The sequence below is a fragment of the Apaloderma vittatum genome, unplaced genomic scaffold, assembly GCF_000703405.1.
Source record: "Apaloderma vittatum isolate BGI_N311 unplaced genomic scaffold, ASM70340v1 scaffold36913, whole genome shotgun sequence".
Lineage (NCBI taxonomy): Eukaryota > Metazoa > Chordata > Aves > Trogoniformes > Trogonidae > Apaloderma > Apaloderma vittatum.
In genome coordinates this window covers 21,141-32,208 of record NW_009708049.1, presented here as the reverse complement: position 1 = coordinate 32,208, position 11,068 = coordinate 21,141, and the positions used below count along the sequence as shown (strand labels likewise).

Here is an 11,068-nt window from a genome sequence, read left to right as displayed (position 1 = left end):
GGGCTTTTTAGGCCACAGCTGAAGCGCAGTCAGGACTCACCTGAGTCTGGCTTTTGAAAAATTTATTTATTTTTTAATTTATTCCTCAGTTACCTACTCAATGTTTCTCTTACAGAGCTCCTGAAAGGGAGACAAGCAAGATGGGAAAAATAGCAGGAAAAAAGGCTTTTTTTTAAATAACGTGCCACCAGAACTTCTGCATGGTAACAAAGGTATAAATTATGTTGCCATTTATTTAATTTGGATATTAATCTTGTTCGTGCTCTCTGTGTGTTTGGATTCAGGGCTCCTTTTGGAAGCGGTTTGTTACTCTGCAGCACTTGCAGGCCAGAATTTCAGATGCGGGTTCGAAATCGCTGTTTTTTATGTCTGCCGTAGCCGTGTGTTTCCCCTCAGAAGTATCTGCCAAAGCAAGTTGAGCACAAGCAGATATTGCTTTCATTTACTGTGAATTTTCTCAATTAAGATGCAGAGCCGTTATTTAAGATTTCAAAAAGGAAACGTGAAAAGGAGATGCGGATCTGCAGTGAAAACTAGAATTACTGTACCACTCTTCTCATAGTGTTTCCTTTTTTAAAGCTTGTGCGTGCGAGAAAAAACAAGTTTCGTTCCAAGTTAGCCTTCTGGAGTTCAGTAACTCCACGTTCACATTGACATCTGGGGACAGCCGCATGTGTATCATCTTAACAAACTTTGTACGAGTATGCTCTGGGACTTCTGAGACCTCGGGGCGATTTCTGGAAGCAGTGACTTGGGTAACTTCCAAAGAGAAAGCGCTGCTCCGTGGGATGGAAGTAGGAGAACTGGCTAAACTAGCAGGGAAGCAAGACATTCCGAGCAGTGATTTTCCCTGAAGTAACCCCCTGAGTTTTCGGTTACTGTAAACATAGCTTTTCTTAAAATAGTTGTCAAGTCATACAGAGGTTTTGACCACGTGACAGAAAGTTGAGGGCAATCTAGGGTAAGATCAGGAGCGATTCTTAGTGTTGCTCTCCCAAACCAACAGCACCTCATAATAAACTTTTAACTTCAGGGAGCGCTCAAAAGGCAACACTGAGACATCTGCTGTCCAGGAATAAATATGCCTTTTTTTTCTCCCAAACTGGCTCTTCAGCTATGCCAACAGAAGCTTAAAAGCAGAAGTTCAAGACACAAAATGATGATTAGACAACAAATTCTGTGCGTGCAAGTAGCTGAGGAGTGGATTGGTTGAAGGTTTCAGCTGATGCAATACTGGTGCACATCCGTGTTTGTTTGCTAACAGTTCTGCAAATGTGCTTGGTTTGGTAACTGGTCGTGGGGAGCAATTTTCAATCTTAGACTATTCCTTTGAATAATTTTTAATACTGTTGCTGCTTTCTATGATACGTACTTAACCTGACAGGTCTTATGATTGAAACTGGTATTCCTTTCGGTCTTTCTTCTTGTGAATTCTACTGTGTGAACTTCACAGACGCTGACCTAGAACAAAGGTGGAAAGCTCAGCTTTCTGATATTTTAGTGTTGGCTGGAAAATATCCCAATCAGGCTTTTTTTTGCTTTGATAAGCCTATATTTTTAAATCACTGTTTGTAGTGCCAGTCAGATGATTTTCTTGTTGGTGTTTGAAAGCAAGATTTGCATGCAAGTACACTGAATTTTTAAGCAGCTAATTCATTAGCTTTGGTATTTGAAGTAACTTGTCCTTGAGCAATGCAATGTTACATCATGCTACTTGATAACTAGAACTTCCGACTGCAAGTTGGCATTTTTTCCAGTCTTTCACTCGGCAGCAATTTTGTCACCTGAGTCAGGGAGGTATAAGAACTGTCTGCATTCGATGCTAATAGGATGTTTTAAAATGCTTAATGTTTAGTCTCATCTCCGTTCTGTTACGTTTTTGGAAGAAATGCACAAAATCAGGTGCACAAAGAATGTGCATTTAAATATGAGGTGCTCAACATCTTGAATGTTTTTGCTGGGTTTGAGTACCCCACTGATCCCAGGGACATCTTCAGTGAGCTGAAGGAATTGGAGAGTGAGAGCAGTGAAAAAGTTGGTCACCCCAGATCTGCCACTTTGAAAGATACAGGACTTTGATACGTTTCCTGTTGCGAAAATCTATAGGTTGTGCATTGTATTGATTCTTTTATGGGTTTTAGTATTTTGTGGAATAGGCTGCTGTAGAACTCGAGGTTAAAGAATAGAAAGATAGAGGTAACGAGTTATCTCTGTCCTCAAATTCTTAATAATTACCATGCAGAGGAGTGTATGATGATGTAATTATTTACTTTGTATTCTTAAAGATTCTTAATAGCAAGTTACATGAGAGCAGTAAGCAATTAGAATATGTCAGATGTGGCTTACCGTTGCTTTCAGTTACACTTCTCAAAAGTTTGTTGATTCGATGCACAAAAAGAATGTCTTAATTTTCAGGATCAATAAGTTACAAGAATAGATGAAGCTTACTTAAACTTGATTTCTTTTTTTTTTTTTTTATTAAGTGCTATTGCAATTGGAAATTCATTTGCTCGTCTAGACAGATCCTTTAGGTTATTTTGCTATATTTTATTATGCACATAATTTAATGAGACAGATTTTTAGTAAGTTACAGCATCCTCCATTCAGAAAACGCAGGAGGCTGGATAGCGTTGTCTTCCTGAGATTGTTCATAGATCTGCTGGGAGTGTGCACAAAAGGTGAATTGTGCCTGCAGCTGCAGAAATACATCTGGCCCTTTTAATCTTGGCCCTCTTGGTTCTTCTAGTCCAAAACTTAAACTGTGTGTTGCGCTGTTGGACACGTACGTGGTGTTGGAGTGAATGGAAACCCCAATCTGTGACGTTTCTGTTTGGGCTCAGTTCAGCTGCTGCTCTGCTCAGAGCTGGCCATGGGGTCAGGGCTGCGGCTGTTGGGTGCTGTCAGCCTCTGGGCTACTGCAGAGGAGTTTGCACGTTTGGGATAGCTGGTCATGAAGACACATTTCTTGGAATGTAACTTTGATTTATAGGTGTTATTTTCACTCTTCTGAGTAAATTTTTGTTAGGGCTCCTAAAAGAATCTGTTAATGTCATTGTGTCACTGGATTTTGATTCTAGTGATAGTGGAAAGGGTGATGTGGAAAGTTCGGAGGGGGTGTTTGAATCCTGAGGTGTCTGTGGGTCACGTCACTCCCTTCAGACCTGACCAGCTCCAGCCACTGAGGCAGCAGAGGCCAGTTCAGATTCTGGTCCCTACGTGTATTGGTGTGATCAAGAGAGAACGAGAATCCCTTTCGTAGCTCTGGGCTCTAAAACTTGTGCGGGTTAAGGCTACGGAGCAGTTGCTCTCCAGCCTGTTCATTATGGTCTGGTTAGCACCGTGCTCACTGGGCTAAGTGGTTTTGCATGTCCGTGAAGCTGTTGAATGGTTGTTTAGTAGTAAAACAGAAATGGTACCCATCTTTAGACGTGCAGATAGCTTTTTCTACGTGATCTTATTTTATCTTAAGCATTTTTTCTAAGCACTGTGCAGTGTTTGATTATCCAAGTGGGTTAACGTTACCAAGCAGATAGCTAGGTACTTTCTTTATTAAAACTGAACTCTTAGAGACATGTGTCCTGTCTTGACAACTCAAAGCTTTTTTTTTTGTCTATGTTTTCTCCTGTTTTGATTGGGTTTCAATCTCTTGACAACAGCAAACATACCTAGTGGATTCCAGTATAAGGGTATTAATATCTACTATAAATGCAGCTTTGAAGGAAATTCATCCATAGCAGAAGTTCCGACTTTCTAAAGCTTTTGCAAAATTGTCTTATCTTGAACCTCTTTAATAAATAGTCCTCTAGCTATGTGCGTGAGCTCGTGCTGCAGAACTTGAGTGTGTGAGGATTTGTTGGTAGGCGTAAAACTACAGTTTCTTACGCTGTAGGACTTTGCACTAGGTTAGTCAGCTGTTGTCCTCCTGCTTTATTTACAATATGATTGCTATTGTAATTGTTTGTCTCCATGAAAATGACCTTGTACAGAATAAATGTAAAACTGCACCTGCCCAGAGAGAATGAGCCCACAGAGACAAAGGTTTAAAAGTGCCTTTGATTAGGAAGATCTATAAGCTTAAACCTATAACTACTGCTCTAGGGGTTTTCTCTAGTGGTGTTACATGCTGTAATTGCCCTCATGTTCAGAAACTTCACTGATCAATTTGTAGTAGTTACATGATGATGAGGAACATTCAAACATATTTGATTTTTACCTTCAAAGTAAGTTTTGGCTCAAAGAGAAGTGTTGCTAAATGATTAATTACATATCTACTGATTCTTGTGTCCAAAGCCACTGTGCTTGGAGTTATTAATTCCTTCACACATTGTTCCTTACAAATAAGGTAAAATAAATCCTTAGGAAACTACTAAGAAGTAACTAGTTTTACAATATAGTATTGAATGACCGTTTTTTCCAGCAGTGTGGCTAGAAATGAGCTGGTTTATCAGTCTTGATCAAACCTAGCATCATGCATCATGGGTAGAGAAGACACATAAAGCAGAGTTTTGTGATTTCTTTTAGAATTGTGCGATGAAATAGTTTCCAAGGAAAGTCTACAAAGTCCAAAGACCGCTGTACCAGATGCTCTCAGGTGGAAAAATGTCTCAGGTATTGAAGTAGTGTTAGAAAGAACAATATTTACAGAATTTTGTGGAAATTGCAGTGATGTGTTTTGCATTAGTCTGCTGGAATGAAGTTTCCCAGGCCTTTTTGTTTGTGTCTTTCGTAGAAGCATAGAATGCTTTGGGTTGGAAGGGTTTGATAGAAGTTCTCTGAGCCAGTATCCTTGGCTGTAGAACAAAATTTTTGGCTGAAGTGAAACTGGGAATGGCCATTGGTTCTGTAGGGAACTGAGCACTATACACTGAGGGTATTTTTAGTCCAGTTTCATCTTTACAAATTTGATGTTCAATAAATGATACTTCTGCAGCAGCGCTGTAGCTGTCTGTTGGGCACGGTACTTAGTGTGTGGGACAGTTATTGAGGTTTGTTCTGGTGTGGAAACAAATTCTGGAGCATATTCAGTTGCATACCAGACTTGTAGCATTTCCCTTGGCTCCAACTCTTGTGAAATATCACCAGAACAATCATGTGTGTTCCTGAGAGAACAGAACATGCTTCTCTCTGCCATAAATCTGTTTGGTTCACGTTCAAAGCTAAATTTTCAGGTGTTCAGTTTGCTGCCATTGTTATTTCAAGTACTTGAAAACCACGTTCAGCTGAACTATCAGCTTAGGATGCTTTGCTGCCTCGGTCCCGCTGTGGGTTGACCCCAGCAGGCAGCTGAGCCCCCCGTGTGTCCCCCCTCCGCGGCGTGTGGGAGAGAAGTGGAAGAACAAAAGCAAGAAAACTTGTGGGGGAACGCAAAGGTGCTTTAATGAATCAAGGTGAGGGAAAAGCCAAATAGAAGTAAAAAAAAAAAGATGAAAAAGCACTCAGACATGAGAAGTTGCTTTTCTCTTACTGTGGATGCGGGGTGAGCTTCCAAGACATCTTGGTTGAAGACGTTATCACATTCAAACTTCAGAGTAAGAGACAAAATCTAACTCGGTACATAAGATCCTCTTCTGGATTCTGCCGCCTGCGTAGCTGTTCTCTAGTTGGAAGAGATTTTAAGTGCATAATAATTACAGGAGGTATCTAAATTGCCAATTAAATTGACTTCTTGGCTAGTTTTTATAGGTGTCTTGGATCCAGTGTGGTTGGTAACCTGATTTCATGAGTCAATTAAGATGCATCCTCGCTGAAGCTTTCAGTCAGAGATGAAACACTGCAGTCTGATGCTTTCAGGAGATGTGTATGAAGCAAAAACACATGAATATTTATCTTCTACTTCAAGCTATTTATTTCTGTCCCTTGAAGTACCACAGCTATGTTTTATTTTAGCTGGCAACTCAAAAGAAGATGGGGTTGGCTCTTATTCCACCAGTCAAGCCGTAGACTGGGGCTTTTTATTCTCTTTTTTCCCCCCTCATTTATTATTTTTAGTGTTAATATGAGGAGTGGGTATGTCTGATCTTCCACTGGCTCTTCTGGAGTCTCTTTTTGGATGGAAGGTGCATCCTGAAGCCAGGATATCAAACTAATGAAAATTTAGCTCTTTGCTTACATACGCTGTTAGGTGTATTGAGCTAATTCTAAATTCTAAATTCTCTCAATATTATTTCTCTTAAATGGAGCTTGTGCCCTTTTGACCCGTTAAAGAAAAGCAAACTCCTGAAAACTGAGAGTCTTCTCAGAGTTTGTGGGATTTTCCTGTTCTCTTTCTCCCCCTGGCAATACTTGTGCAGTAGTTTTACTCTGTGCAGTTTGTCAGAAAGTTTTTGTGTTTGTTGTTGGTTTTTTGGTTGTGTTGTTTTGGGGTTTTTTTGTGAGGAAGGCCTCAAGTGACTCTCTTTTTTTTTTTTTTTCCTTTTTTTCTTGCTTCTCCTTTCAAGTTAGTAAACTTGATTTGTTTTAAAATTTGCTGTGGAAGTGTGTGCCCACCAAAACCTGGTTAGGCCTGTGAAAAAGCTGCTGAATGTGCTGGTTCACCAGTTCTGTGCTGGTGCTCTAATTCCAGCGTGTTGAACTCCTGACACTCCACCTGCTCACACTGGGGAACGTCTGTGTTTATTTTCAGGACTGCTTACGCTTTCCGTGTTTGGTTTTACATAAATGTTCCTTGATCTCGGTTTCAGTGTCTGTATAATGAAAGGGACCTATTGTTTTCTGTCTCATAGAGCTAGAACGTGTGCTTTGACTGAAAAACACAGGATTTGTAAAGGTGGCAGGATGGTGTCAACAGAGCACCGGCTTTCCAGAATTGCTGCGTGATGTGAAATTTCAATTTAAAGTCTGGAGGAATAAAACTGCAGCTGTAGTCACCAGCCAGACTTCAACACTCCTCTGGCTGAACCACATTCCAGTCCAGTTAACTACTTCAGCTGTAAATGCTTACCTCCCTGTAGAAATGTAAATGTTTCTTTAAGGAAGAGTAACTTTAGGTTAACCAGCTGGGCCTTTGCTGGGGAATGACACAGAAGAACAAGTTAGTATGGTGTAACTAGTTATGTTGAGTGAACTAAGTCATTGCAATTGCATGTTTAAATTCTTCCAGGCTGTTTAGGACATATACTAGTGCTTGGGGTTCTTTACTTGGTGTATAAATTCTGAGGATCCAGGGGATCTTAGCGACACAGACATAAGCTGATTGGGGTTTTTTTCTTCTTTTTTTTTTTCCTGTTGAGTGGAATTTGAGATGGAGCAAGCGTATTGCAATGATGATTTTGAGCGATTCCTAACTAACCAGAGAATTGGCACAGGACGTTTCAACTGTTAGTGCTTGACAGAGCTGTAAGCAAGTGAAATGGTGTTAGGGAGGACCGTTAGAGGTCGTGTCCACGGCCTCACGTGGCGTGTGGGTTGGGGAGAGTGCTCGGCACGTGGTGGATCTCCACACCTTTGGTTTCAGAGAGAAGCTGTGGAGGTGGAACCCCTCTTCACAACGAGCTCGTGCGTCTCCTCTCACGTGGATGCTCACACACATGTCACAGGATGCGGTGAGCAAATTAGATACTTTATAACTTGGTTTGCGAAGTCTTGCACTTTTGTTGCCGCAGTTTTAGAAATAAATCGAAGTGGAAGTGTTTTAAAATAGGTGGAAGTTGTGTGAAGTCTGAGCCTGATCTTGTTGATGCTTAAAGAGTTCCCCATCACTTGTTCTGCTGGGGGCTGAGAGCCGGTTCGGGACCCCGTGGTCTGCACAGAGTTCAGCTTCTGAAAGCTTGACTGGAGGCCAGATCACCTGGTAGGTGTCACTGTCGAGTTCAAGGCAGAGCTGGATGCAACACCTGGACGTTATTCATAACCGGCTGACTGACAGGTAGGGTACGACTTTGTTCTGCCTGCGTCATGGGGCCTGCGCAGCTGTCGGCATGTGTGGGTGGTCTGAGCAGTGACATTCTCTGCGTCGAGGCTGTGCGGATCACAGAGAGAAGCACGTTTTCTCCTGAGAGTCAGCCTCTGGGAATCCAGCTCAGCGCGTGTTGTGGCCGGCGGTGTGTCACGTGTGTCAGGGACAGCACTTTCTGTCCGTTCCCTCTGTCTGTGACAGATGCACTCCTGGAAAGCAGCGTGTCAATCCCAGTAATTCCCTTCTCTCCGTCAAAGAAGGTGTGCTGTGGATGTGGTGCAGGTATTTTCTTGTTTCTGCGGCATTTATTGCAACTGCCTGCGGGATTTCATCATTTGCCTTTGCGAAACATCCTCGTGTCCTTTACGAGAAGGACTGTGCGTGCGCTCTTCAGTCGTACAGCAAAGTGTGAACCTTTTCTGATAAATGGTGAGAAGAATTTAAAGGAGTTTTACTGAGTAACTTGCTTGTGACTAGTTGGGCAGCACCACTTAGACCTTTTGATACCAAAAGTACAAAACAGACTCGGTGCCCCTGAGGCTGGTAGTTACTTACACTTCCATCCCTTACCTGTTCAGCTTTTGGGGTTTCTTGCTTGGGATTTTTGTTTCAGCAGTGGTATCTACATTTCTAAATTACGTTATTGGACAGCGTAATACCTTGTTTAACTTGTTTGTGGATGACTTTACAACATCAGGAAGGTGCAAAGCTACCAGCACGGCAGTTGGTCCTTTGACTTAAAGATACCAGAAGCTCTTAGAAGTTTTTGACTTCACACGCCACACTTAGCTTAACTCTGGCTGGTCTGGTTTTGTATAGTGTAGGCATTGACATGCAAATAGGCAAAAGGACTAGAAAAACTAGGTTCTGTCCAAATGACTTACTCAAGACTTGCTTCAGTAAATTATGTTAAGCTTCATTGCTTTCTCTTAATTGTTTTGGCACTCACTTTAAATGTAATTTCAAAGAGTGAAATTGTATTGTGAATATTCTGGATGACCTGGTACAGAAAGTGAAGAGCAAAATATATGATAATAGAGTCTGCAGTACAGATTTACCAATCAATTATGAAGTTGTGCTGTTGTGATGGGTATTACACTTTCAGGGGGTGCTTTCATCTCTTGGCTTTCAGTCTGAGCTTCAAATATAGCAGCTCTCCTGTAGGCAAGTCAGTCTATTACAAAAATAAAGGAAATACCTAAATTGATTTCATATTTCATCTACACTCTAGGACTAAAAGGTGTGAACGTGATGTGATGTTTATGCTTTATCAAAGATTTTTCAGGACAGCAGCTGGTCCTGGTATTGCAGCCTTCCTTGAATGGCAGTTTTGACCCAAGCTGTTACCTGTAGTGTGTAAGTGAATTCTTTTGTGTACGTCATGGACACAGAGGAGGAAATGCAGATTACACAGGTTGGAATGTGAAGCAAACGGGATGGTTTTGGCTTCTGGCATTTCAACCTAGTTGAAAGTAACTTTTTGCTCTGGGCTTTTAATAGTAGAACAGGACTTAATCCTGGCTTTTTGGCTCATGAAAGCGAAATGCTATTATTGTTGTATGTTCAACTGCGTGCAAATTCATGTGAATCTCTGCTGAATGAAAGAACTGAATGTAAAAAAAAGAAGTGATGAGAGTGTTGTTATTCCTAGTGTAAGTCTGATGCAAAATATATCACTTTATCCTTTTAAAAATACTCCTGGCACCTTAGGAGAACTTGTGACTATTATTTAAGGTGACTTCCGTGAATATTTTGTGCTTTAGGTAATAGTTACAAAGCTTGTGTGTAACTTGCAGGGATATGACTGAACTTTCAAATAACACTCAGCTTAACGAGTGGTGCGAGGTGCCTATAAGGAGAACACAGCAAAACTTGATTTCAGTTAAGTCTTTGATACTGGTGACTTCATTTGTACGTAGTGTTTTTACTGGAAGGGTTCACTGCAGTGAAACTGCTGCAGGGGGTAGTTCCGCTCCACGAGTCCTTTTGTAAGGCAGCTGCTATTGTGCAGGAGAGGGGAGAGCAGAAACTTGCATCCATCTGTATGACCTTTTTAAAGACCTTTAATTATAAGATAACTTGACAATTTTCTTAAGTCTGAATTTTTATTTCTCAATGCCTTCTCTACAAGACCACAGCACGCTGGAGTTGTTGTTACAAAGCATGTGTGGGCCTTCCGACTGCTGTGTTACGTGGTTGTGTTTTGGTAGGGACCCTGAGAATGTGTGTTCTTTGCATTTGAGCTGAGCAGAGGTGTTGAACTGGCTCTTTTTTCTCCTTTTTGCCTCTTGCAGATACATGTAAGGCTGTTTCAGAACAGAATCCCACCATGTGAGCTATGTGTGATAGTCCTTGCTGCAAGAGCTTAAATAAAAAATTGAGACTAAACATAAGAAAGGAAGATGCAAGAAAACATGGAGAAAACAGTGGAATTGTAGCACTGATGATGAGAAGCCTGTATCTCGTGCATGTACAAGTTTCCTTCTGTGAATATTGGCTGCTGATTGACTAGAAGGATGTAGTACTTGCAGAGAATTGAAATCGTGCCCGTCTTGTGTCTTCAAGGATGCACTATCTTGGGGAGTTAAGGAAGCCCTCTAGTGTGTCTTGTCTTTTGACAAACTAGTGGAGTCATTCCAGGGCTGTGATAATGGCTTTGGGGGTGAACAGTCATCCTGAGATGTTGAGTTCCTGTTTTCTGTAGCAATAGTTTTCTTTGGATTTCTCTTTCCACCCCCACTGAATGGTTTGCATAGTTGCATCCTCAAGGACAGATTCTCTGCATAGATGTGACGTATTTGGAGACCTTGGAAGAGATACTTCCAGATACCGTTACTGGTGAGGCAGGGGAGTTTGGAGAAACTCTTAAGAGTGACAGCAGCTTTGGTATGAGTGAATTTTTGTTCTTTTTTTTCAAGGAGTCAAGGACTGGCTTTGCTGTGCAAGGTAACAGTGGGATAGGTACACAGACTTTGACAGAAGTCAGAAGCTTGTTGGAGGAGGTTTGAAGCCTCTGTCTGGAGAGAAGCCCAGGAAAAAGGGAAGGAAACTCTCATCCAGCTCAGAGCAATTACAACAGCACTGTAGCAACAGGCAAGAGAAGCAGCTGTATAAAGTTTTGGCCTTGTGGGGGTGAGGACTTGTAAATAAAAAATTGCTGAAGATTATGTGGAA

General features: G+C 41.4%; 1 protein-coding gene across 1 annotated transcript in view; it reads left to right on the top strand.

The window, feature by feature from the left end:
* Positions 1 to 122: 122 nt before the first annotated feature.
* The window catches only part of OSBPL2 (oxysterol binding protein-like 2), a 29,003-nt gene continuing 18,057 nt past the window's right edge, over positions 123 to 11,068 (top strand). Inside the window, 1 exon segment of the mRNA XM_009866419.1 lies at positions 123 to 212. The gene's annotated coding sequence lies outside the window, so the exon portion shown is untranslated.